The sequence below is a fragment of the Felis catus genome, chromosome E2, assembly GCF_018350175.1.
Source record: "Felis catus isolate Fca126 chromosome E2, F.catus_Fca126_mat1.0, whole genome shotgun sequence".
In the NCBI taxonomy this organism is placed as follows: Eukaryota; Metazoa; Chordata; class Mammalia; order Carnivora; family Felidae; genus Felis; species Felis catus.
Genome location: NC_058382.1, coordinates 35,624,281 through 35,652,214, shown reverse-complemented (window position 1 = coordinate 35,652,214; position 27,934 = coordinate 35,624,281). Strand labels below are relative to the sequence as shown.

The 27,934-nt window shown below is 39.9% G+C and overlaps 1 long non-coding RNA gene across 2 annotated transcripts in view; it reads right to left on the bottom strand.

Moving 5' to 3' along the window:
• LOC123382267 overlaps positions 1 to 10,391 on the bottom strand; it is a 221,930-nt gene extending 211,539 nt beyond the window's left edge. Inside the window, exons 1-2 of one of the 2 annotated variants that reach the window (XR_006590383.1) lie at positions 10,256 to 10,391; positions 192 to 264 (exon numbers count right to left, since the gene is read on the bottom strand). This is a non-coding gene — a long non-coding RNA (uncharacterized LOC123382267). The remainder of the gene's footprint in view (positions 1 to 191; positions 265 to 10,255) is intronic. The other variant, XR_006590384.1, reaches the window with a different exon arrangement.
• Between the last annotated feature and the right edge of the window lie 17,543 nt (positions 10,392 to 27,934).

The following is a 27,934-nucleotide window of genomic DNA, read 5'->3' as shown; positions in this document are numbered from 1 at the left end:
ATCAAACAACATATGTTTATTTTTACACACTTAAAATATTTCTCCATGTAAAAAAAAAAACTGAATTTTGATTTCATCAGGAATTCTTATATCCCAACTTTAGACTCCACACACAAGAAGCCCATTTTGCAGGTGAAAGCACAGTTGAATAAAGGGTAAAGAAAAAAAAGCAGCAATGTTGTGCTTATTACCTTATAAAGTGTGTAGCTGAATGGAAAATCTATCCTTCCCATTCTACATAACATTTCATGAATGTTGGAAGATCTGGAGGGAGAGAAGAGGACAAGTAGAAAAAGTGAAATACATGTATTTTGCTGGAAGGAAGAGTCACAGTCAATTTTATTATATGCCATATGACAAACTGATTATTTCATAATAATAGAGGTGACCAAAGAAGTAGAATGTGTCAAGAATATGATCAAAGTGGTGTGGACTCACATGTATTACTTATTTCATTGCATTGGGATTAGATTAAGGAATTACATAGTTTACCTATTTTAAACCCTCATTAATAAAAATTAGTTCTTATTATTTAGAGAATGGCAATATGTTTTCACTCTTATGTGGATCCTGAGAAACTTAACAGAAACCCATGGGGGAGGGGAAGGAAAAAAAAAAAAGGAGGTTAAAGTGGGAGAGAGCCAAAGCATAAGAGACTCTTAAAAACTGAGAACAAACGGACGGTTGATGGGGGGTGGGAGGGCGGGGAGGGTGGGTGATGGGTATTGAGGAGGGCACATTTTGGGATGAGCACTGGGTGTTGTATGGAAACCAATTTGACAATAAACTTCATATATTGAAAAAAAAAGAGAATGGCTAATAATTCACCAGCGACCTAATATTTGATATTTGAAATTTATAGCAGTAAATTTAAATAATGAAGTCTACTATTAATTTATTCATCCTTGGGCTGGCATTCAAGGCCTCTATGAGCAGCCTCCTAAATTGAAAACATGGCAGGAGGCATGTCCTGTGTCACTCATTCAGCCAAAATAAGGCCAATCAAGACCTGCTCCCACCAATCTAGTGGCTTAAGCCAGACAAAATACTACCTACCAGGCCAGCACAACAGTCCTAAAGGGAAGTCTGAAGGAGGCTTAGCAAAAGTATGTTTTATTTCCTTATATTCACCAAAACACTTAAGCTACTTTCACAATCTCTAAGTATTCATTCACCCTTGGTGACGAATACCTTAACATTTTTAGTTCTCCTAAAAGGAGAAATGAAGATTCGTAATTCCCCACTTTGAAAATTAAAAAACATAAGTTTTGGAGTTTAAAAATTTAAATAAAAGGGATTGTTGAGCGTCAAACTTGCTTCTGTCTATAACGCCCAAGCAAGTTATCACTGTTGTAAATATTTCCTAATTTTAGAACTAAAACCCCTTCATATCTTGGAAGGCCCCTCCTTTCATGAGCCTTTGTGAGATACAGGGCTTCCCAATATCCTGCCAATAAGTTACCATTTTTTCACAAATTAGACAGTATTATTTCCCCATCAACTGCCACCAAGAACTCTGAGTGACACGTTATGTCCTTAAAACTCCATTTCCCTATCTCTGAAATTGGGGATATTATGACCTGTGCTGCCAACCTCATGAAACTGAGGGGGTTAAATGACATAACAGAAATTAAATTACCTACAGAACTGATAAATGCCTTCCACAAGACTCTGTGCTTCCCTCTTAACATTCTCTGAAAATATTGAGAAAACATATTTCACAAAAATCTCCTAGTTTTGTCAAAATGGAAATGATTTCTTCTTTTTTTTCAATGTTATATTTTTGAGAGAGAGACAGAGACAGAGACGGAGAATGGGGAGGAGCAGAGTGAGAGGAAGACACAGAATCTGAAGCAGACTCCAGGCTCTAAGCTGTCAGCACAGAGCCTGACATAAGGCTTGAACCCACGAACCATGAGATCATGACCTGAGCCGAAGTCAGACACTTAACCGACTGAGCCACCCAGGTGCCCTGCGGAAATGATTTATTCTTAAACAGTTACTGTCAAGATCAAGTGAGATCATATATGTAAAAACAACAAACCAATCCCTAGCATATCAGAAGCCCTCAAAAACATTTTTCTTCTTTCCTCTTAATAAGAGAAAAAGAATGATCCAATTTCAAACTTTATGATGATTATAAGCCATCCAAAACCATAGAATGTCTAGTTGAATATACTTTGCAAGTACAATCAAAGATGTATCAAAAAGCAGAAGTAATGTAAATTGATAAGAATATGAAAATATAATCACTCCTTCCTGGTTTATGTTCTCTTATTAGCTGTAGGATCTTTTTAACTCACTTAACCTCTTTGATACTCAGTTCCTTTATTTGTAGAACAGGGATAATTACATCTACCTCTCAGAGTAACAATTAGGATAGAAATACAGAAGGTATGGGGCTATGGTTTATAAAACTCTTACATGTTGTGCAGACACTATTTATCATCATTGTCATCAACTTAATATTTACTGAGATGTACCTGCTCTAAGAACCATCATATGTACACACACACATACATTAATTTTAATTACCCATTGTAAATATACTAGGCTGAAGATATAAAATACAAGTATAATGATATGGTTCTTAATTTTTCTCTTGACAAAACTCCCAGCAACAAGAGATGTTGCCAATAATGTAGCGGCCCCTTGCTTAAGATCGACAGGACAGTGTTGTTAGGACTCCAACAAAAACCAAGAATTAAAACCAGGAATTAAACCATGTTGATTTCAAGCTTCATTAGAACTTGGGCAAGCATGCCTATGAAGACCACCTGAGAAAAGGATATACCTAGCCAAGCTCTCATTCACCATTAACCACACTCTGTGTTTACCACAGCAAAACACAACCTCATTATCCTATGGACTTCTTGCTTGGAGTAAATCAGATTTTCTTTTGCATTTATCTTTAATCTTATCATAAATTAAGAAAGTCAATTGAAAACATCATATTTGCTAGACTGTATCAACCAAAACTTTAAAATAATAAACCAATGATTGATGATAGATAGATATTGATCAATTGACAGATCAATCATACATTCTTTAGTTTGCTCCAAATCAATAATTTCTCAAAAACATGGCCTCTGAGAAAATGTACTTCCAACCAATAAAACTTAAACAGGACAGTCCTTGAAGGCAACTCATTAAACTTTACAAATGTAGGGTGAAACAACTTCCTTAATGTGGAAAATTGTGACTAAATAATAGGACAAAACCATGAGGAAAATTGAGATATTTTTCATTAGTCTTTCTTAAAGGCATCATAAATTATGTATATTTTAAATAAAATTATTAAAATCACTTTTTTGGAAGTCCTCCTTAAACACTCAGGTTAAAGGTGTTCTATAGAAAGATCATCACTGTAAAAGGGTGTGCTTATCCAAGATTAAACATACAAGGATGCTATTAGGGAAAACACCTATGTGAGAGAAAACAGAGGGCGCTAAAAAGGCTAGGCAAACCATCGAGTACAAAGCACTCTGATCCCAAATGAAGGAAAGGAGGAGAGTAGGTTGGGTTAAGGCATCCTAGACTATCACACAGTCATAGGAAGTTTTGGCAAGACCATCAGGGAGTCCTCAAGCCAAAACTGCCATCAGAAGAGTCCCACATCTCCTTGGAATAGGCCCACCTTACTATCCTTCACTCCTTCACTGTCCAGGAGCAGCTGGTAGGCAACATCCCCTGAACACACAAGCTTGGATTTCAGAATGCAGCAGCTGATGCTTTTGGTCAATTACACTTAGAGATTTGCAAGGCACAATCTCATGGCTGCCACTAGGGCATTTCCAATTAAATATATATTTAAATACATAGGGCATTTCCAATTAAGTATATTTCACATATACATAATACATATTACATATACATACATATAATACTATATATGTTATATATATGTTACATGAATATCCTTTTAATTTATTTCATTAATATGAAGATCATTATGGAAAATAATTTCACTGTAGTTAATAAATACATCAAGGGGGGAAATATCTTCATTTGCTCCAGCTACTGTGTTTGATGAGAACTGCTTCTTGAAATAATGGTTAGTTGACCAAGTGAAATATACTTTCTTCATCTCTCCCTTACCCTCACAAGGAAAAAGAGCTGTTAAAATATTTTGTTGATGTCTGGAACAAAAGTTGTTCTGTGTTTATTAACAGGTAGAATAACTATTGCATTAAACACTAACACATGAGAGTGTGGCTCACTCTCTCATCTTTCATTTCCTTGTTCAGTGTGGCTAGATTGGTAAACTGACTAAGAGTCTAAAACCTCAGGGTTCCTTCATCATTTTTTAATCTCCTATATATTTCAGCAACCCACAGAGCAATAAGGTCCTGTAGTCTAGATCTGGAATTTGAAACTAAAACTGCCAGTCTCATGCAAGCCTTAAGCCTAAGACATATGCTCCAAATTTCCTTTCCCAAAATGTTGTTCTGAGGAGCAATGAACCCTGGTCCAAGTGCACTTTGTTTCCGTTTCATTTTACTCATTGTGTTCACTTCTTCTGCAGGAACCTCAAAGAGATGGAGATACTTGGGTCTTGGGATATAATTACATTTTGGTACTAATTTACTATTATAGATTATAATAAATTAAAGATTCACTTATAAATAATATACCAAAAATGACGTCACCAAGATAGAGACTAGGAGATCCCAGCCCTTACCCACACTTATACACAACGATAAAGTCAACTATCCATGGGTGAGAATAGCTCTGGGAGAACCCTGGAGTGTAGTTCAAGGGCTGCATTGACCCAAGGGAGCACAGAGACTGGGAGTAACAATGTATAAAAGGGGTAAAAAGCATTCTACCTGTATTGCCCCCTCTCTGGCCTGGCACATCACCATAAGGAATCCTGTCAGCCATGAGTTCTTCCCATGAAAGAAGTCAAGCAGAGGACCTCAGCAGCCTTTGCCACTGAGGGTTACAGCAGCCTAGCTTCCACTTCAGAGAACCCCCACAGTCTTCATGCAGACCCCAGCTGCTGGACCTGCCTAGAGCCAGAGGCACCACGTCCCCTTAAGATGGAGCTGCCAAGAGCCACCTCTCCTCTCCTTGGAGTCAAAAATACTTCTTGTCCCACCTCACTTCCAGTGATGCCACCCCTGTACCTGAGAACTGACACCCACTATGAAGCATGTGCCTACATATGGTCCTGGTACCCACTAGTTCCACCACACGTGCACCCACTTCCTCAATGGACCTGCCACCCACTGCAGCTACACACATGCACCCGCTGGACCAGGTGCTTGCTACAGCTGTTTGGACATCTACATTCCCACCAGACCCAACACGCATGCCTCCTTCGATTGCACCACTGTAAACCCCCAGCATTGGCACCCCCATGCATCCCCCAACATACATCTGGATAAGGAGCCACTATTCAACTCGCCCAGCTGACATCCTTACACCAGCCTGTAGGAGGTCTTTCCCTACCTCAGCCAGTGCATAATATTTAGAAGGGATGACTGCTTCTTCAAATATGAAGACAATGGGCATCTGGGTGGTTCAGTCGGGTAAGCATCCCACTTCAGCTCCGGTCATGATCTCACAGCTCATGAGTTCAAGCCCCACGTTGGGCTCTGTACTGACATCTCAGAGTCTGGAGCCTGCTTTGGATTCTGTCTTCCCCTCTCTCTGCACCTCCCTGACTCTCATTCTCTCTCTCTCTCTCTCTCTCTCTCTCTCTCTCTCTCTCTCTCTCTCTCTCTCTCTCTCAAAAATAAATTAACATTAAAAAATGGGAGGACAATAATGCAAGGCTACCAGGAACAGGAAAAACCAAGGAACCATGACACCACCAAAGGAACATAATGATTTGCTATAGCCAACATCAAAGAAATGAAGATCTACAGATTACCTGAGAAATAATTCAAAATAATTTTTTTAAAGATCACTGGGCTACATGAGAACACTGACACAAAACTCAATGAAATCAGGAGAAAAGTACCTGAACAAAACAAGAATTTCAACATAAAGACAGATATCTTAAAAACTATTACACAAATTATGGAGCTGAAGACTACAATGTCTGAGATAAAAACACAATTGAGAGCTTCAACAGCCTACTCAATCAAGCAAAGAATGAGAAATTTTGAAGAGGGGTATTTGAAATTATGCAGACAGAAGAGAAAAGAAAAAAGATGAATGGGGGGAAAAAAAGCCTAAGGAATGAATGGGATACACATTATGGGAAGAAGAAGAAGAAGAAGAAGAAGAAGAAGAAGAAGAAGAAGAAGAAGAAGGAGGAGGAGGAGGAGGAGGAGGAGGAGGAGGAGGAGGAGGAGGGGGAGGAGGGGGAGGAGGAGGAGGAGGAGGAGGGGGAGGGGGAGGAGGGGGAGGAGGAGGAGGGGGAGGAGGGGGAGGAGGAGGAGGAGGAGGAAGTGGACAAAGGGGCAAAAAACTTATCTAAAGGAAGAATGGATAAAATTTTCCCAAATTTTAAGAGAGAAATCAACATCCAGATTCATGAAGCCCAAAAGACCTAAACAGGATCAATCCACCAGCCCACCAAGACATATGACAATTAAATTGTCCAAAGTCCTGGGCAAGGAAAGAATTTTGAAAGCAGCAGAGAGAAGTGACTCGCCACATATAATGGAAGCCCCGTAAGATTATCAGTGGATTTCCCAGCAAAAATCTTTCAGGCCAAGAGAGAGTATGATGATATATTCCAAGTTCTAAAAGGAAAACACTACCAAACAAGGATTCTATACCTGGAAAAATTACTCTTTAAAAGTGAAGAAGAGGAAAAAAAATGAAGGAGAAATAATGTCTTTCCCAGACAAACAAACACAGGGAATTTGTCACCACTGGACCTGTCCTACCAAAATTACTGAAGGGAGTTCTTCAAATTAAGAAAGCACTGGGGGCACCTGGGTGGCTCAGTCCATTGAGCATCTGACTTTGGCTTGAGTCGTGATTTCGCGGTTAGTTGGTCCGAGCCCCCACATCAAGCACTCTACTGTCAGCACTGAGCCTGCTTGGGATTCTCTGTCTTCCTCTCTCTCTGCCCCTCCCCCACTCACTCTCTATCTCTCAAAAACAAATAAACATAAAAAAATTAAAAAAAAAAAAAAAACACTTGGGTGGCTCAGTCATTAAGCATCTGACTTTGGCTTCCGTCATGATCTCGTGGTTTGTGAATTCGAATCCCACATCGGGTGAGCTCAAGCCCTGCTTCAGGTAAGCTCCTGCCCCACTTCACTTTAAATGGATATAATAAAATAGAAAGATTAAAAATTAACAAACTAAGCATTTGAATAAAGATGTGAGCGAGTTTTAGCGGCGCCTGGACAGCTCAGTTGGTTAAGCCTCCAACTCTTGATTTCGGCTCAAGTCATGATCTCAAAGTTGGTGGGATGGAGCCCCACAACAGGTTTTTGCTGACAGCATGGAGCCCATTCAGGATTCTCTCTCTGCCCCTTCCCCACTCTCGTGCCCGATCTCTTGCACTCTCTCTCTCTCTCTCTCTCTCTCTCTCTCAAAAATAAGTAAACTTAAAAAAATATAAATAAAAATAATAAAAAACAGCAGAACAAAAATGGAGGAAATGAATGGAAGGAAATAAAAGTGAAAATTAACAAACCGAAAAATAAAGAAATTAAAGAGAATAAGAACCCCATTGTTCCTTTTTTCTTCTTTTTTTGATGTTTGTTTATTTTTGAGAGGATGAGCTTGAGCGGGGGAGGGGCACAGAGGAGGGGGACAGGATCGGAAGCAGGCTCTACACTGACAGCAGTGAGCCTGCCTGATGCAGGGCTCCAACTCAGGAACCTGTGAGATCACCCAGGCACCCCCTGCCATTGTGCCTTAATTGACATACTTAAAAGACAATGTGTTCAAGAAAATAATCAGCACACAAAATTTTAAACAAATGCATAGCTTCCTTAAGAAAAAATAATTAACATACAAATACAAAGTGGAAATTACTAATACAACATAAGTATCCCAATCCATATTAACTATCTGAAGTTTATGTATCTTGAGAGAGAGAGCGCGTGCACATGTGCACGTGCGCTCATGGGGGAGGGGCAGAGACAGGCGCCAAGTACTGACAGCACAGAACCTGACACAGGGCTCAATCTCATGAACTGTGAGATCATGACCGCAGCCAAAACCAAGAGTCTGACACTTAACCAACTGAGCCACCCAGGCCCCCCCAATCCATATTAAGTATCTAAATGTTATTACATACTCAAATTCTCTGACACCCAGGCCAGTTTGATTCCAAGTTTTACTACAATGTAGGGATTCCTAGCATTTTGATGGATGAGTTACTTGAGAATTAATTTTATAACTCACATTTGATGTCTTTTTTTTTAGAAATTATGGTTTTCAAATATCTACGTCTAATCAGTAGAACTTTCAAAATCAATTAGAGCAAAAAGGTGAATGTTTAAATATGCTTATCATCTGAGGCAGGTGTTCTCATCGACATACGATACCCCGATTCACAAATATAAGGTCAATATAAAACTGTATGTCTTGAGAAAGGAGAGAAGTTTAGGGTGGCAATGTACATGATAAGTTGAAATACAATATCACATATTAAAACTCAGCATTACAATCGGCTTTTCTTCACAGGGTACCCCGATTCTAGTTTTGTACAGGGATTCATGAGTTTTCATAGGTGACTCTACACATAACCGCATTATACATATTTATTTATAATTTGTTCACAGAAGTGTCCTAGAAAGTAGTAATTTCAATGGCTAAGTTATCTTTCTTAAGGCTGTAAATACCTACCGATATCCATGGTCTTTGTAACACAACTAAACTGGACTCCTCAGACCCACATGTCTAGGTAAAGCTACATGACTGAGTTCTGGCCAGTGGAAGTGTTCAAGTGGTATTTGCCACTTCCAAGCCTAGACCCCTAAAACCAGTATCACGCTGGTAAATATTGAACAACCACCTATTGCGGAGGGTGGCAGCAGAGTCCTGGTTTGTAGTATTTGCCAATTTCTGTGATATAAATATTCCCACCATGCCTAAATTCAAGGTACCAACATAGCATCACTAAACATGGAGTTGGAAAGATGTATTGTATAGTATTTCTACCATACAAATATAATAAATATAAATAACCTCAAGAGCACAAAAAACAGCAAAATGTAATAATATAATTAGGAAATGATGATATAATATACTAATATATTAGTATACAAATACTAATATAAATTAGTTTAACTGGAAGTGCATATAATTTGATTTTTAATAATCATATTTAAAAACAAACTCAAAAATTCCTAAAAAAATGAGCTCTCACAAGCCAGTATAAGCCAACTCCAGCACACCACTGCTAAAAAACCTTCCATGTGATATTTCATACCCTCATTCCTTCCTTGTTCCCTAGCCAAATAAATGCCTAGGATTCAGTAGAAGTTTGGGGATCCGTAGAACCACAAGAGTAAGCCTGGGTCCCCGACTGACTGCAGGGAGCAGATTCCCATCTCTCCTGATCCTACTCACCCACACTGGATTGAGAGTAAGAAGTAAGCCTTAGTGTGTTAAGATATGTGGGGTATATGTTGCAAGAGCTGATACTGACTACCCGACTAAATGCACCATTATAAAAACAAATGAATTCTCTCACTCATCAATTTCCACATTTTGTGAATTGCCAAACCCAGATGGGAACGTTTTATAAAATACAGATTCCTGAGCCCCTGGAGATTAACATTTTTCAGGTGTAAGGTACAAGACTTTTGGGAAAGTCTTAGACAGGTTTGGGAACCACTGATCCAATTCGACCTATTTCTGCCCAACTGTTTTTAACCAAAGCATCTTTACAGCTTTGCAAAAGGAAAGTATTATCTAAAATAAATTGGGGTATGGGGTGCCTGGGTGGCTCAATTGGATGACCGTCCAACTTCAGCTCAGGTCATGATCTCATGGTTTGTGGGTTTGAGCCCCACATCAAGCTCTGTGCTGGCAGCTCAGAGCCTAGAGCCTGCTTCCGATTCTGTGTATCTCTCTCTCTCTCTCTCGCTCTCTCTCTCTCTCTCTCTGCCCCTCTCCCACTCATACTCTGTCTCTCCCTGTCTCTCTCAAAAATAAACATTTAAAAAAAATTTTTTAAATAAATGGGGGCATAACTAGAATAAGCCTATCTCAAATTTGAAATTGGTTGAAGTTTTTCTTTCATCTTAAAAATGTATTCAAATTCTATACATTTTGTTCCATAGTAAACCTGCATTACTTTAGTATTATAAAAATATTTCAAGTTACTTACCAGTTAGGTTTCTTGACTCCCTCCCTCTTCTCACTCCCCAAAAACTGTGAAGTAAAAAAAATTAATGCTTCAGGGATACATGCCTAGTGGGGTCATGTGATCCAGTGCTACATTTGGGAACCATATCAATATTCCAGTGCTCTAATCCCAGGGGAAGTGCTCCTAATAAGCAGTTAACCAGACTGTTTGAATACCTCTAGAGATGGGAAGCTTATTACTCATTCAGGCTGCCTTTTTCATTATTTAATACCTCTGAACATTTAAGAGCTCTTCCTCATAAGAGCTAGAATATAAATCTATTATTTCAAGGCTTTATGTTTGTTCTTTTGGACCCCCCCCCCCACACACACACACACAAATTAATTCCTACCTATGTGATAGTCCTCTAGTCCCGTAGGACAGCTATCATGCTCTACACCCCTGATTTTTCTATTCTACAAGCCTAATAAAGTTTGTAGAAAAACAAAAAGCTACTCTATTTGCCAAAGGAAAACAAAGAAAGATTTACAGAAAACATTTAGATTTAGTCCTATAGTAAAAGTAGTGGGTTGATAGGCAAGGAGGGAAGTAGGTGCCTGAGGAGGAAACTGAACAAAATTTCTGTTAAAGTTTGTTATATTCAAGATCAACCAGGGGCTCCTTGGGTGGCTCAGTCAGTTAAGTGCCCAATTCTTGGTTTCGATTCAGGTCATGATCTCACGGTTTGAGTTCAAGCCCCGCATTGGGCTCTGCACTGAGATCACAGAGCCCACTTGGGATTCTCTCTCTCCTTTTCTCTCTCTGCCCCTCCCCTGCTCATTCACTCTTCTCTCAAAAAAAATAAATTAATTTTTAAAAAAGTTTTTTTTTAAGATCAACCAGAAATTGAGTTAGGACATATAGGTAGAGGACAATAAGGGGAAAAAAAGTTGGAAAGGTAAGATAGTCTATTTCTTGGCTACAACAGCAGCATTGGGATCACCTGAGCAATGTTAGAAATATAAGGTGGGAATGAAATTAGGAGTGACAGAAGGTAGAAGGTGAAAGGCGAGATGTAGAAGAAAGAGGGACTCGGTGGGTGCTGTTATTTTTACTCTACACAAAGGAGAGTCAGGATACTAAGTAGAGGGGATAAGGTATGAAAACAGGAATAATAATAAAACTAAAAATAACACCAAACTGGGGTGCCTGGATGGTTCAGTCAGATAAGCATCTGATTCTTGATTTGGGCTCAGGTCATGATCTCACAGGTTATAAGTTCAAGCCCCATGTTGGGTTCTGCACTGATAGCGTGGAGCCTGCTTGGGATTCTCTCTCTCCCTCTCTACCCTTCCCTGGCTCGTGCACACTTTCTCTGCCAAAATAAACAAATAAACATTAAAATAATAATAATAATAATAATAATAATAATAATAATAATAATAATAAATACCAAACTATCGAACACTGGAGGGAAGAAAGAGAGGAGGTAAAGAGGTGGTCAGATGAACAAAATTTTCCTATTTCATAAAAGGGAATAAATAATGTCTTAAGTTGATAGAGGAAGAGTTGTAAGTGTATAACTTAAAGTTATGGAATAACCACCAGAAGATCCTAGGGCTTCCTCTAAGCTGTGGGACTGCAGGTAAAGGTATTATATCAAAATAAAATAGGGACGCCTGGGTGGCTCAGTCGGTTGGGCATCCGACTTTGGCTCAGGTCATGATCTCATGGCTTGTGAGTTCAAGCCCTGCATCAGGCTCTGTGTTGACAGCTCAGAGCCTGGAGCCTCTTCAGAGTCTGTGTCTTTCTCTCTCTCTCTCTGCCCCTCCACCACTCGTTCTCTGTCTCTGTCTCTCAAAAATAAACAAACATTAAAAAAACATGTTTTTAATAAAATAAAATAAAAATGCCACAGGCTCCACCCCAGACTTACAGAATCACACAATGTATTTTAATAAGATCCCCATGTGACGAACACACACAGTAAAGTCTGAGAAGCACGGATGTAATAGACAAGCTAGAGTCTTGGCAAATGCTTTGGCACTCAGAGGAGAGAGAAACAGAAAATTTGATGTCACAAACACAAAATCCACAAGAAATGATCATGGGAAAAATCATAACTTTTTTAGTATTTTCAGTGCTTACAGTCTCTAAAGGTTATAGCCACGCTCTTTGTTATAGCTAAGACTTGAACTTTATCTCATCGGGAATGGGGAATCATTGAGCCAGAGAATGACAAGGGTAAACCTGAGTTCTAGGACCCTCCCTTGGGTACACATGGAACGTCAGAGTAAGAAGTACAGTGCTCCCAGGGCACCGCTAATTTTGCGCAGTTTTGTGTGATTCCCCAGGTGCTGGCGAATACAAGATGGTATATAAACATTCCGTAACTCATATATGTTCCTTCTTTAAACAATTTAAACAGTTTCGTCTTGTATGATGAAAGCAGTCTTCTTTCCTCTGACCCTGGAGATTTCTTTGTCCCTCTGCCTGTATCCAGGGTTACAATGCCAATCCTCATTTCAAATTCAAATTGGCCTTTGTCTCTAGTGCAAAGATGTCACTGAATCTGTTTGCTCACTGGCACGGTCCACTCTATGTATGAGAGAGCAGTTAACTAGTGCTGGATGAGGATTCTGGGTCTGATGAGCATGTTTTATTTCCTCTGGTGTCCTGGACCCCAGAGTCCTACCTATTTCAGAATAACTAAGGATTCATACCCGCTTTTGTAAATTAAGAGAAGCAGACAAGAGAGAGAAAAAGGTGAGGAAAAAAAACATCATGATGTATCTATATTATTATTCATGCTTGCCCAGTGTGTTGTGGGCCACCCTTTCCCCATCCTCAATCCCGTGGTCTAGGAAGACTTCCTCCACCTGCCATTTGAGGGGGGGGATGGAGGAAGTCAGCTCTGCCAATCAGAGCACAGCATCAACCCCGCTCAGTGATAGATTCAGCGTAGGAATGCACCAAGCTAACTAGTGAGAACCACACCTAGGACTTTTGTAGAAATCATCAGGAAACAAATTGTCTTCCTATTTTACACTGGTGTCAAAATTCCAAGCATATATTCCTAGAGCCGCTGGTGGCCATCTTTGCTCCACTACACTCCCAGAGCCCATCTGACAATGAATTATCCACAGAAGAAAACAGAACTTCAGGATGAGAAGACAGACTGCTGATGATGTTATGAAGTTCTGCCTACTTGAGACATGCATGAAGGCTGTCCTAGACTTGGCCTTCACTGTTTAGGAGCCAATAACTTCCCTTCAGCTTAAGCATGGTAAAATTTAATGTATGATACTTGCCATCAAACAATGTCTTTACTTATAATAAGGAGATGAAAGGGAAAAAAATCTATTCAGGCAAATGACATGGATTGAGTTTGAGACTGCCCCTCCCTGGATCACAGAGACAGCACACACTTGCTGGGCAAAGCACAAAGGCAAAATAGGCAAGGAGAGGGCTAACTAAAGGCTGGCATCTAAAGCTGCACTGCCTGAGTTTGTAGTTTGGCTCCTTAGTAAATTGAGTGATGGTGAGCAACTAATTTGACCCTTCTATGTCTCTGTTTCCTCACCTACAACCTGGAGTGAGTGATAGAACCTACTCTGCAAGGTTGATAAATGAATACACTGAGGTAATAACATGAGGCACCTAGAAGAGTGACTAGCACTGAGAAACATTTGTGAAGACTATTTTTTAAGTTCTTTTTTGAGAGAGAGAGAGAGAGAGAGAGAGAGAGAGAGAGTGAACAGGGGAGAAGGGCAGAGGGAGAGGGAGAATCCCAAGCAGACTCCACATTCAGCATGGAGCCCGACACCAGGCTCGATCCCACAACCGCAAGATCATCACCTGGGCCGATATCAAGAGTCAGATGTTCAGTCGGCTAAGCGACCCAGGCACCCTGGCTATTTTTTTAAAATCCTTCCTTCCCTCTTCTCTTCCTCCCTCCTTTCCTGAGTCCATTGCTTCTTCTTCAAATCAGAGACTATACAGCACTCAGGAACCAGAGATGGACACACGTCGGTCTGGTCCTCAGGAATCTCACAGTCTGTTGGAGAAGACCTCGTGCCCACTATGTGTTTGCATCCATGTGCCACATGTACAGTGATTAGCATAAAGGACCTAAGAACTCACAGAGAAGGAATTCCCCTCCTATCATCATAGTGGTCAAGGAAGGTTTCTGGAAAGGCATCACTCAGAGCATACACCACAGTCACTGCAGGTATGGTGGTGATGCCATGGGCAAAGGTCCCCTAAAGGAGATTTATAGGAACATCCCACATCAACTCCCTCCCTCCTAATACATGAAGCATTTCAAGGTGGGCCAAATACAAAGCTGTGTGGGTAGTGTGAGCACAGCAGATGCTCAAATTAACATGACATATTATTCCTGAGAAAGTATGTTTAAGCTGGGTTGGGACTTAAAAAAAAGATCTCTAATTGCTGCCAATGCTCTAATTGTCCTTGGAAATTATGAAGGTTGGGGCTTGTGAGTCAATATAAAGGCTAAAGTGGGATCCTGGTGGTTCTATTCTTAGGGTTTGAAAAATCGAGTAAAAAAAAAAAAACAGAGTTAAGGCTGGTGATTAATGTGAAATAATAGGATCTCAGGAGTGTTTCAGTCCACAAAGGTGAGTCGTGGAACATGCCTCCAGATAGTTGTGGGAATTCTCCCCAAAGCCTCACCTCTAGCAATAGACACCCTGACAGAGCATGTTGCCAATTTCCATACAGCTGAACCACGGAGGCCAAATGCTTCTGTTTATGAAAACTATTCTGAGCTATAATTCTATAACATTTGAGTAATTCAGATGGAAGATGCAAAATAACAGATTTTAAAAATGGTGGACACACATATATATTCACACTCAAAACCCCACGTGTCTATCACAACTATATACATATGGTGCACTCACCCACACAAGGCACACAATGTATACCACAGGGATACTAACAGTCACAATATTATATTAATATACACACATCCTTCATATATTCACACATGCCACGCATACCACTTGCACACATAAACACATATACACATAAACACACATGCCACTTGCATACACCTTTCCCACCACACTCACACACCCAAGACACAGCCACCATATGTGCCAGACCAGATAAGTCACTCCAAATTTACATATCAGCTCACCCCCCAGACAGTTATCCAAAAAAAGCACATTAGCACACACATACACTTCCTCCCTCCCTCTCTCTCTCCCTCTCTCAAATTACACACCTGAACCTGAGACTGAATTTTTTCTTTTAAGAGATATACAGCTTCATTTTTAATGTCTATTTATTTTTGAGAGAGAGAGAGAATGCATGTGAGCAGGGACAGGACAGAGAGAGAGGGGGACAGAGGACCCCAACCAGGCTCCATCTTGACAGCAGCGAGCCCACCCAATACTAGGCTCCAATTTAGGAACCCATGAGACCATGACCTGAGTCAAAGTCAGATGCTTAACTGACTGAGCCACCCAGGCGCCCCCACACCTTCATTTTTAATGCAGAGAGGCAATAGAGAGGAACAGAGGAAGTATTTTCAAGTTTTAAATGACCAAGATGTCCTAATACATCAAGACTCAACAGGTTTTGCAAGACCAAGCTAAAGGTGTCCTGAGAGATGTTCAGCACATTTAATTCACTCACCGTCCAGGGATGACAATGAAGAGTCTGATAAAGCAGCCTACAGAGCCCTGCATAAGGCAAGCCCTCTGAACACAGAGCTGGTGTGACAGTAATGGTGAGAAAACTACTCTGTGTCTTCTCTTGTCTCTACCTTCATGCCTTTTCCAGGAATCTATTGGGCTCCAACCCCTCAGGTGAGATAAGGGCTGGTGAGAGGTGAGAGCACTCCATTTTTGCCCTAACAGTGGCAGCAGAAATACCCCAGGACAAAGGCCACAGCCATTTAAACTGGACTCCCCTGCATGGCTGTCACAGTAGAAAATTATAAGAGAGGAAGAGGGGATTCCACTGAGTAAATACTATGCAGTAATCCTGGGCTGAGTGTCCCAACCACCTTTTCTTGTTTATTCTTCACAGCAAAGTTCCCTTAATATGGTCCCATTCTACATGTTCTGTATATTATATTGAGTAGCTTGTCCAAATGCACACACTTTGGGACTGGATTTGAACTCAGATCTTCCTAGCTCCTAAGACATAGCTCCTTCTCCATGTATTTATCTGGCCTGTTAGTACTGTAGTTGGCATCGCACTCATACACAGAGACTCAGGATGAGGCCGGTGGATATTTCCATGAAAAACAACCAAAGGAAAACCTCAATACCTCTTCATTCATGTTAGAACAAAAGTATAATTAGTACTTACTGATTTTTAAATTGTTGGGAGTAGGCTGCTGTACTGCCATGTGAATGATATTTGGCCAAGGGCGTCAGCTGGTATGGAAATGACCACTTCTGTGGACTTGTGCATACATGTCACTCCAAAAGAAAAAGTGAGAAGCATCCCCTGTCCCTACCACACTACAAGCTCCCCCCTCATTTGTCTCCCTTAAGATAAATGCATCTCATCTGGCTTTAACCTCTAGTGCTGGGTACATGGTACATGCCTGTAGAGTAAATGACTGAAGTAATGAAAAAAATGTACTGCTTTTGGGGCGCCTGGGTGGCGCAGTCGGTTAAGCCTCTGACTTCAGCCAGGTCACGATCTCGCGGTCCGGGAGTTCGAGCCCCACGTCAGGCTCTGGGCTGATGGCTCAGAGCCTGGAGCCTGTTTCCGATTCTGTGTGTCCCTCTCTCTCTCTGCTCCTCCCCCGTTCATGCTCTGTCTCTCTCTGTCCCAAAAATAAATAAACGTTGAAAAAAAAATTAAAAAAAAATGTACTGCTTTACATGAAACAGTGTAACCTTACGGAGCCCCCAAACCTGGCAGCAAGATCATTTGTGTGAAATGGCACACACTGGGCTTGGGAATGAATCCACAATGTGGTGACAGAAATGGCAAGGCTGGTGTTGCTAACTCATCATGTGAAAGCTTGGGTCCTTTGAAGTCAGAACATCCTCTCTGAGGAACGAGATCATAGATTTCTTCCCAGGAACCCTATTTATGACAGGGGAATCTGCCATGCCTTTTGGTTCAGTAATCCCACTGGGGTTTATAGGTTTTCTCTTAGGTACCACAGTAGTGAACAAGAGCACAAATACTAGCTCCCACCTAATGAATGAATTTCTAAGGGAAAAAGTTTTTCAATTTTGCAAAATTATGGAAAATGCTCTGAAACATTGATCCTCTAATCTGTTGCTATTAGGTGAAAGAATAGATGAACCAATTAATTAAAAGTAGAAGGGAAAGTAGGAAAGGCACAAGAAGAGAGGGAGAGAGAAAGGAAGGAGAGGATAAACAATGGAGTGAAGGAATAAATATTAGGTATTATTACAAGCAAAGCACTCTGCTCCACCCAATTCTTGCATTATCACATTGGATCTGAAAAACAGCTACTATTATTATCCCCATTTTTAAGATGGGTAAACTAAGACTCAGAAAAAATAAATTGCTCATGCAAGGCTCACACAGATAACACGTTAGGTAGTTAGGTTCTTGGCCCAATACCCACTCTATGGAACTTAAATTTTCTCTTTAAGGAAAGATTAGGGTTTTAAGAAGATTAATCTGCAAGCATTTTGAGAGACAGCAACATATAACACTGGGAGGCCTGACCAGCTGCTATAGGAATCCATGAAAGGGGCGCAGACTCTCTGCCTAAAAGTACTTGATAAAAATTTTGCCAGGAAATCAGTTGAAGAAATACCAAATACACAGTAAAATTAGTATAGATTAAGTGAGAATGAGGACATGAGAAAAAGGTTTAAGAATCAGTAAAAATTCCTGTAATTGGAAGGCATTTCTGGCACTTATTAATTCACTCAACACCTACAATGTGGACAGGTATATAGGGAAACAATAATCAGCAAAACTGGACCCCATTTGTGTGCATCACACAGCCTAGATGGGAGACTAACAAAAGAATTTCAATTCGTAGAAGTTTTTGATATGTGACATGATAGTGATAAGTAAATGGAAGGAAGAGGGACCCCAGTTCTGGACCAAGGCAGGACCCAGGAACTCTGTGCACAAGAAGAGATCCCTTACTATGTTCTGAAAACCCAAAAGAAGTCCTCAAGGTGAGAGAGTAAAACTGGGAAGAAAGAAAGGAACTAGAGAAATCTTGGAAGGCAATGGACATGTAAACAAGTGGAAGCTTGATTTTCACACTCTGACCTTCTCACCTCTATCCCTTCTTCACAGTTAAGACCAGGCATCAGCACAGTCTGCCCAGCAGCCTCTACCCTGGGGTGAGCAACTGCTCTCTGCTTACAGAGAACTCATCAAAGCCATTTGGGACCATGGTCTGTTATGGCAACGGCTCCCCACGGCTTCTAAGTACGTTAATTTCATTTTGATCTGTGAAAAGATAAAGTATAATAGGAAAATGCTTTAAACAAAGGTAAGATCCAGGAATGTCTCACATTGCCACTTGAGCAAATGTTCCATGTGCCATTTTTATTAATGCTATCAGAAAAGGATTTTGCTGGCCTTGAGTGGGGAGCTTAAGTGTCTTTTCTGGAGTTGCTGTTTGTGCTGTGGGAAATTACATTTGCTCTCTGGGGTTCCTGTGTTGATGGAATGTATTTATTTCCTCCTGGAATAAAAGTAAATAATTCTGAAGGGAAACCAAAAAGTTCAGGCTTCCAGGACCACCCTTGTTTATTACCTAAATGTACAAAGAATCCATCACTTTGGAACTGGCCAGCTGTGAGGTGTACAGGTGATTGTTTAATAGTGATGGTCTATATGGTCTCAGCCCATGATAGCTATCACATAATGCATACAGCTGTCAGGACTGGCACACAGCATAACACAGGAGGATGTCACAACCCAGAGTTAGGCAATCTTGCAGTGCCGAAGATAATGTCCACTGTCTTTCTCATTAATCTTCTAACACAAAGTTTTGTTCTAAATCTTTTAAAAAAAGAAAAAAGTCAACAAATATATTTGCATGCCTATGTGTATGTCTGTGTGTATATTCAGGTATAAATAGCTAGACTGATAAAGATCATTCTCATTGAATGATTCCAGGTTCACACACCCTGCCTCCCCTACTTTCTCAAGATGAATCCAATCTTAAAAGATACAACTGTTTTATGCGCCATTTATGTGGAAAATCTGACCTGCAGGCCATTCGTGCCAGTTAATTAATTTTCCTTTGCTCGCCAAGGCAGCTGTCACAGAAGTGGAGGATGCTCTCATTTTATGCGTAAATTGTGTAGGGAAGCATTCTTAAAATTAGAATGCAAGAAGCCACTCAGCGCTAGCCCCTAAGGGAAAAAATTGGGAGGCTGGAAAATATTCTCAGCCTTCGGTCTCCCTTCCTTCCCATTCGTCCTCTATGCCCTCTCTCTCACAATCCTTGGATTATAAAATTTGTATAATAATTTTTCTTCTCTCCACCTATCAGAAAGGGCCTCTTTCCGTGTATACACTCATGCATTCTATCAGTCTGTCAGTCAATCATCTGTCCATCTGTTCATTCTATAATTTATTCATTCATCCATTCAGTCATTAAACTGTCAATTTACTACTTCTAAATGTGAAAGACTGTTCTGAGCCACTTCTTCTTGTCCACGTAGTACCTATGTGTACTTTACTCACAGTACTTCCAAAATCAGATCATCTAAATATGGTGCCATATCTGTCTTCCTCGTGGGCAAGAACCAAGCTCTTCCCCTTCCCTCCCTGAGCCATTGCTATTGCCTCTGACTAGAAATTTACCCTCATTCCTTTGATCTCTCTCTTCCTTTTCTTTAGAACTCAGCTAAAATGCCACCTCCTCAGAGGTCTAAAATGCCTTCTCATTATACTCCCTTGCAACATCCTGGTTTATCTCTTTACAGCATGTATCATTATGTGCAATATTCTATACATATCTTTGTTTGCTTTCTTTATCTTGGTCCCCAATTGGCAGCCAGGTCCACGATAGCAGCACCAACTTGGTTTTCACTTCTGAATGCCTAGAACCTACAATACATTGAACAAAACTGTTACTCAGTAAATATTATTAGCGATCAAAAGGATGGTCATTTTTATCTTTGCATCTCAAGCTAATTGTCCAGGACTCCACATGCAATAAATAGGCACTTAGTAAAATGTTGGCTGCTTAGAAATAACTGGATTCTATGAAATCCAGGCTGTGAATTGAAAAAATCTGGAGACAAATCCATTTCTATTTTCCATTTTCTATTTCCTTCGACACCAATGTCTGTCTGTCTCTCTCTCTTCCACTCTCTCTCTCTGTCTTTCTCTCTCTCTCCCCCTGCCTGAAATCCTCTGCAGCCATTTGAAATTCTAAATGCTATTGTGAGGCCATCCTGGGCGAGATGGATAATGTTGTTTCAGCAAAGCATAAACCATGAAAGTACAACCAGCTGAGTTCTTAACACTTTTCATGATAGCTTCACATTTATATTAAAAATATGGGTAAGAATGGACAGAATGTATAATTTTAAGTGGGGAGTCACTCACCCGCTTACTTTTGATCTATCGCTTCAATTGGGCTGAGAAGGAAATTTTGACAGAGACAGAATTTTGCCAAGTGTGAGTGGAGAATTTGACCTGAAAGTGTAATTCTCAGATGGACATCATGGAACATTTAGCAGTCCCTCTTCCTGACTGCCTAATAAAATATTCTGTGTTCTTGAGTTATGAACCTAAATTAGGCTCCAAAAATACAGAAAGTGTTGCTCACATTCTGAAGCAGAATGTCGCAGTTGAACAAAAAAAGATGAGGAAGACAGATGGGTGATGCTTTTCTACTCCATTCCCAAACTTCCCATGTTGTTTGGGCTCAGGAAAGAATTGCCAACAGAGGACCAGAATGTTAACACATTTTGTCTTGTAAGAATAAGATTACATTGCAATAGGCAAAAACTTAAAGCAACCTAAATGTTCATCACCTGGCATATAGATAGATAAAATACGATCAGTCAGTACAATGGAATACTACTCAGCAATAAAAATGGATGAACACTGATACATGCTACATGGATGAACTTCAAAAACCTGCTGAATGAAAGAAGACATATACAAGAGACCACATATTGTATGATTCTGTTTATAGGAAATGACCAAAAAAAATCAAATGTATAGTCAGAAAGTAAATTAGGGGTTGCCAGGGGTTAGGGGTAGGATGGGGATTAGTTATAAGTGGACAAGAGGAATCTTGTTAGCTGAGTGAAAATGTAAAACTGATTTAAGGTGATGGCTGCATTACTTGGTAAAGTTACTAAAAATCACCAAATGGTACTCTTGAAATACATGACTCTTATGATATATAAAGTACGCCTCAATGAAGTTGTTTTTAAAATCTAAGATTACATTTTTTCTTACACAATTATACCACATTCTTAGCTAAAGTCAGTGCTCCCTTCATGATATTAAAACACAATTTGTTTACAACACTTTTTATTTACTTATTGTCAAAATTAAACTTGTCTCTAAAAAATAAAATTAGGTTGTTGTTTTTTTCAGATTATTAATTCTGAAAAATGAATTGCCTAATGCAAATGGATGGGTTGAAAAACTCTGCTTCTGAACCAAAGTTTTTTTTCTGGGAGATTTTCAATAATAAAGTTTGGAAGGTTTTTTCCCTTAAAAATGAAATATTTTGTCCTTTCATTTGGTTCATTTCACTTGATTTCAGAGATTCTAATTTCTTCTGGGCTAATGGGAGTGGTCAGGTTTTTGTACATCTTCTCAAAGGGAATTAAATTTGCAATTATTCCTAGCATACCATAGACTCTTGCAAACCCGTGTTTCGTGCAGGCTTCAGATCCCTGCTGCAATTAGCATATTTTCAAGGTGAAGTGCAGATGTCAAATTAATGTGGAAGGCACCAGGATTGCCAAAGGCCCCGGGTCAATTGGTATTGGTCTAACTGGAAGACATGAGTCTTTCCTGTGAAAAGGTTCTAGGGACTGACATCAGAAACAGGAAAGGTCCTTCATGTGTGAGCAGGGATAGGGAGTGGGAAGGGGGGAGGTGAAAAAAAAAAAAGCTAGAAACACAAGAGAGGACTTGTTTTATCGAGCTTCAGAGAAAAGATCACAAGGAGAATTTTGTTATCACTCCTATTTAGTCACCATTATGTGCCAGGCACTGTGTTGGGCATTTTATATGCATTAGCCCATGTAAGTCTGAAAAAAAGCTCCCTTGGAAAATTCTTCGTCTTCTTCTTCTGCAAGAAAGTGAAGCCCAGAAAGATGAAATTTGCCATATATTTTTACTGAGCATTTACTATATGCCAAGTACTTTTGTTAAGTTTATTTCTTTATTTTGAGAAAGAGAGAGAGCATGCAGAGCCCAGACGGTGGGGCTCAAACTCACAAAATCATGAGATCATGACCTGAGCCGAAATCAAGAGTCAGACAATTAACCAACTGGGCCACCAGATGCCCCCAAGCCAAGTACTTTTTTTTCATGTTTTGCTTATTATCAGATTCACCTCTCACAACAATCCATAAAGTAGATGTTATTACTGCCTGCATGTTGTGGATGAGGGAACTGAGGGAGAAGGAATTTAAGAAACATGCCCAAAGTCCCACAGTTAGTGAACCTCACAGGCCTGATCTCCATGTGATGTGGATCCCCACACTTAACCACAGCACCACTTGACCTCATGAAAGCTCCAGCCCAGGGTGGAGGTTTGAACTCTGCAAGGGCTTGTGAAAGACTGTGAACTCTCAGGCTGCTGAGCCCTTGCCTATGCTGTTCTCTGTGACTCCAAATCCAGATCTTTCCTTCAGCCCTGTTTATTTTTTTTCCTAAGTTGGCCTCCATGGACCTGTAAGCGAAGAGGGCAGGAGAGAATCCTACAGTCGAGTTTTTAAACAGAGCAGCTCTATTTACTTTAGGGAAGTTAGCGGTTCTTATGAGATTTCATTTGAACAAAAGAAGCTCTGAAGTTATAAAGAAACCATGATTTTAGAGCCAATACAAGGATTACATCTTCTTGAGGATGATTTGGATATCACCCGACAGTAATGAAAGGAAATGTACTCAGGCATTAGATTTGGGATTGAATCGTGACTCTGACCCACACCAGTTGTTTGTGATTTGATAAATTCATCTCTTCAATCTTCAGCCTCATTAATTAAAGGGGAAGGATAGTTGTTTATCTTACTGATGTTACAGATAAGTTATGAGGATCAAATGAGATAATCTACAACAAAGTGCTTTGTATTCTATAAAATAGGCTTGAAATAATAATAATAAATACAAGTGATTTATTGAATCAGTTGCCTGGCATTGTGCCAAGTAAGCTCCTTTACATGGATTATCCTCCATAAACCCCACAATAGCTCTAAGCAATAGGTATCATATTATCCCTATTTAATAGACTAAAAAGCCTAAGCTTACAATTTACCTAGATGTCAGAGCAAGGAAAGTGGTGGCACTTCTAGAATCAGAAACAGGTCTTGATTCGTTTTTTAATCACTCTTTTTTTTAAAGATACATGCCAATGTCACCTCTTTTTAGTAATTCAAAGTGAAATTGATCATTCCCACTTCCATTGTCTCGTGACATATTTGTGCCCCTTTTATGGAACCTAATCACAGTCAACCTTGCATTCAGAAGGTTGTGGGTTGTTGCCTGACCCTCACCAAACTACATGCCAAGGAGGAAGAACTGCATCTGTGCCCCCAAAACTCCCAGCATCTAGAGCACTGTGAGTGCTCCATAAGAGGGCATTCCCTTCTCCATAACCTCCCTACTGGGCAGAATTTAACCTCTTCCATACTCAGATCTACCTTGGGCTTCTTGACATTCCATGGCAAGTTCTCCTTGGCTTCTCTGGACTTGTGCCATTGCACAAAAATTTACATCTCGTTAAATGACAAAATAATAATAGCTATAATAATAATAGTGGCTTATATTTATTGAGCACTTACTGGGTCTGAGGTCTGTGCTAAGTCTCATCTATATGTCACTATTTTAATCTTTGCCACAAGCCTGGTCTAGACCACCCTCTCCTCCACTATGCAGATAGAGAGTTGAGACCTGTCTCAGCTAAGAATGTTGTAGAGTCCATTTTAGAACTGAGTTTTGCTAGGGCACCTGGGTGACTCAGTCGGTTAAGCATCTGACTTTGGCTCAGGTCATGACTTCACAGTTTGTGAGTTCAAGCCCCACATCTGGCTCTGTGTTGACAGCTCAGAGCCTGGAGCCGGCTTCAGATTCTGTGTCTCCCTCGCTCTCTGCCCCTCCCCCACTCATGCTGTCTCTCTCTCTCATAAATAAATAAACTTAAAAAAAAAGCTGAGGTTTGCTGATCCCACTGTCTTAACTCTTAGCCACAGACTACACTGCTGTACTTTTCTAGAATTCCTCTTGCAAAATTCTCCTCATTCCTCTAGATACATTCAACATGCCAGATCCTTCCTGAAACCTCCCCATTACATCAGCTGTTCAAACTTATTCTCAACCTCTCCATCATCCAATCCACCCCTACACATACTTCTTCTCATTTTTAGTAATTGTCTTTTCTGTCCACTTGGTTGTAACATCCCATTTCATTACCGCATTGTTCACAGCATCTAGCAACATGCCTAACAGCGAGTCAACACTTAGTATTAAGTTCTGAATTCTCCCCTTGCTATTCATTTATTCATTTATAATTCAGTAGATGTTCTCTATAAAAGGGCAGCTATACTATCTTTTCCCCAGCTCCCAGAGCAATGTTTCTTGGTTATGTCAAATAGAGCTGTCTTAATTATTTGACTCATCTTTTAACTGTTGGTTATTGAAAAACCTGTGGAGGGAAAGTCTCCACAGGATTTCTGACATATTTTGACAGGGGGAAGGACAGGGCCCACATCCATGCCAGGGCCCTAGAATAAGGTGACTGTAACCAACTTTATCCAATGCTGTTTTCAACAGATTATGGAAATGGCTGGGATTTTAGAAAAGTTAACAATTTCTGAAATTTATCTGCTCAACATTTACTTGCTTATCTCAGAGACACGTTTCAAAGGCAGAAGCTTTAAGGAGAAAGGGGTGGTGGGCAGGAGAAATGCGGCTACTGGTATCATTGCTGGCCACCTTCCATCTACCAACCCTGCTCTGGGCGTTCAGCTTATGTTATTACCACGTCTACATCTCACAAAAACCCTAGGAAGTACTACCTATTAACAATTTCCCTGAGTCCTAGGATTTCACAGTCCATTTCTTCCCATTAGAACAAAGATTTTTCAATATTTTAAAGTATGGATACATTACTGGGAGGAAGCATATGACAATAAATACATGAAAGGTCTGAATTTTATCTCATTCAGCCTTTCAACATATTTTTGAGATCTTTTTAGACACTGAACACTGTTCCAGGAATAGGGGATAAGAGAATGAACAGAATAGACAAGACTCCTGCTATTATGAACTTTATATAACAAAAGGAAAACAAACTGTTTTCTTCGGTGATACGATTGGGGTATGAAAGCTGAAAAAAGACCAAGATTTTCAACACTGATCATGAGATGTTTTTCCATAGAATTAATACTTCCACATCAATTGTAATATCCTGGAATATGACCTCAATATAATATAGACCATTTACATACAGGGTATATGCTATACGGTGACAGATGGTAGTTACACTTGTGATGAGCATAGCATAACATATAGAGAAGTTGAATCACTGTGTTGAATACTTGAAGCTAATGTAAGATTGTGTGTCAACTATGCTCAAATTAAAAAATTAATAAACATAGTCTATAATATATATAGTTTTCTCTATGTATATATGTTTATATATACTTATATTTCCATATATAATACAGAACTTTAATAACTTTTTATCAGTGTTATATACTGAATTTTCTGTCTCCCCTTCCCCCCACCAATAATTCATTTATTAAAGTCTGAAGTCCCAATGTGATGATATTTGGAGGTGAGGCCTTTGGGAGGTAATTAGGTTTAAATGGGGCCATTAGTATAAGGCCCCAGAATGGGTTTAGTGACCTTCTAAGAAGAAGAGAAATCAAGGTCTCTCTCTTTCTCTCTCTCCACCATGTGAAGACACAGAAGGTGGCCACCTGCAAGCCAGGAAGAGCGCCCTCACCAGGAACCAAATCTGTTGGCATCTTGATATTGAATTTTCTAGCCTCCAGAACCATGAAAAGTAAAGGTCTGTTGTTTAAGCCAGGCAGTACTATGGTATGTTGTTGTAACAACTCAAGCTGACTAAGACAGTCAATGAAATGCAGAATTTAAAAAGTTTTTAAACAAAATGTATACAGTAGCACATTTTTATAACCTTAATTTGGAATAATTTCAAATTTATGGAAAATGCATTAATTTAAAAAAAAAAAACTTCTGTGTGCTTTTCATCAAGATTCCCCAGTAATTAATATATAGTCCCAACTGTAATTGTGAAATTTTATGTTATGTATATAAAAATTATAAATTATATATATGTATATATAATGTATATATATGTACATATACATATATATGTATATACACACACAACACACACATACACATATGTATGCAATGCAGTGTGTGTGTGTGTGTGTGTGTGTGTGTGTAACGCTTGATGGTGATAAGATGATCCTGGACTTTGTGACTCTGTGTGTGTGTGTGTGTGTGTGTGTGTGTGTGTGTTGTGCACTATAAAGGACATTACTGAAACTACTGATGAAGTTTGAATAAGATTTGTAAATTAGTTAAAGTATAAATTAGAAAATAGTATTGATCATTGTACTCTGGTTTATAAGAAATGTCGTTGTTCTTAGGAAATACATACTGACATATTTAAGGTAAAGGGGTATCATGTCTGCAACTTATTTGCAAGGAGTACAATAACACTTTTCACTGGTATCAATTTATATCTCCATCCCAGACCACTTCCCTAATACAGAGACTCATGTTTTCAATTACCCATCCTACACTCAGCTTGAACACCTCACTGGAATCTCAAACTAATAAACATGGTCAAAAGCAAGCTCCTCCTTTCACTGATCTTCCTCTCCCCCCATTTTCCCTCATTCTTTGCCATCTTAGAAAACAGGATCTCCTTCCTCCCAGCTGGTCAGTAGTTGAAGTAAGTCTTGATCCTGCTTTACACTCACATTCCACATTTCTGCCTTCCAAACAAGCAGAGACTGACTCCCCCACCTGCTCCTGCGCCTACTGCTCCACCGCCACAACCACCTTCCTCTCTTCGCGGATTACTGCAGGAGCTCGCACACCGTTCACGCTGCTTCTGCATTCCACCCGGAAGCCTTCTGCACCCAAAAGCCAGAATGAGCAAATCAGAACACAAGTCAGATCACATTACTCCTCTGTTCATAACCCTCCAATGGATTCCCATCCCACTCGGAGTAAAAATCAGACATGAAAGTGACCTACCAAGTCCTGCAAGAACTGGCCCAAATTTACCTTTTTGATGTCATCTGTAACTCTCCCCCGTTTCACTTCATTCCAGGCACACTGACATCTTTTGTGGTCTTTCTTCTCCCTTTAGCCCTTTCCCTAGTAGCCCCACAGCTGGCCCCTCTCTTCCTGCAGATCTCTCCTCAAAAAGTACCCTCTCAAATGAGTGAGCTCTTCCTTGTACCTTTCAGCATAAAACAGAAAACTGCACTGACCAACATTTCCTTCCCTCATCCTGTTTTATTTTTCTCCATTGAA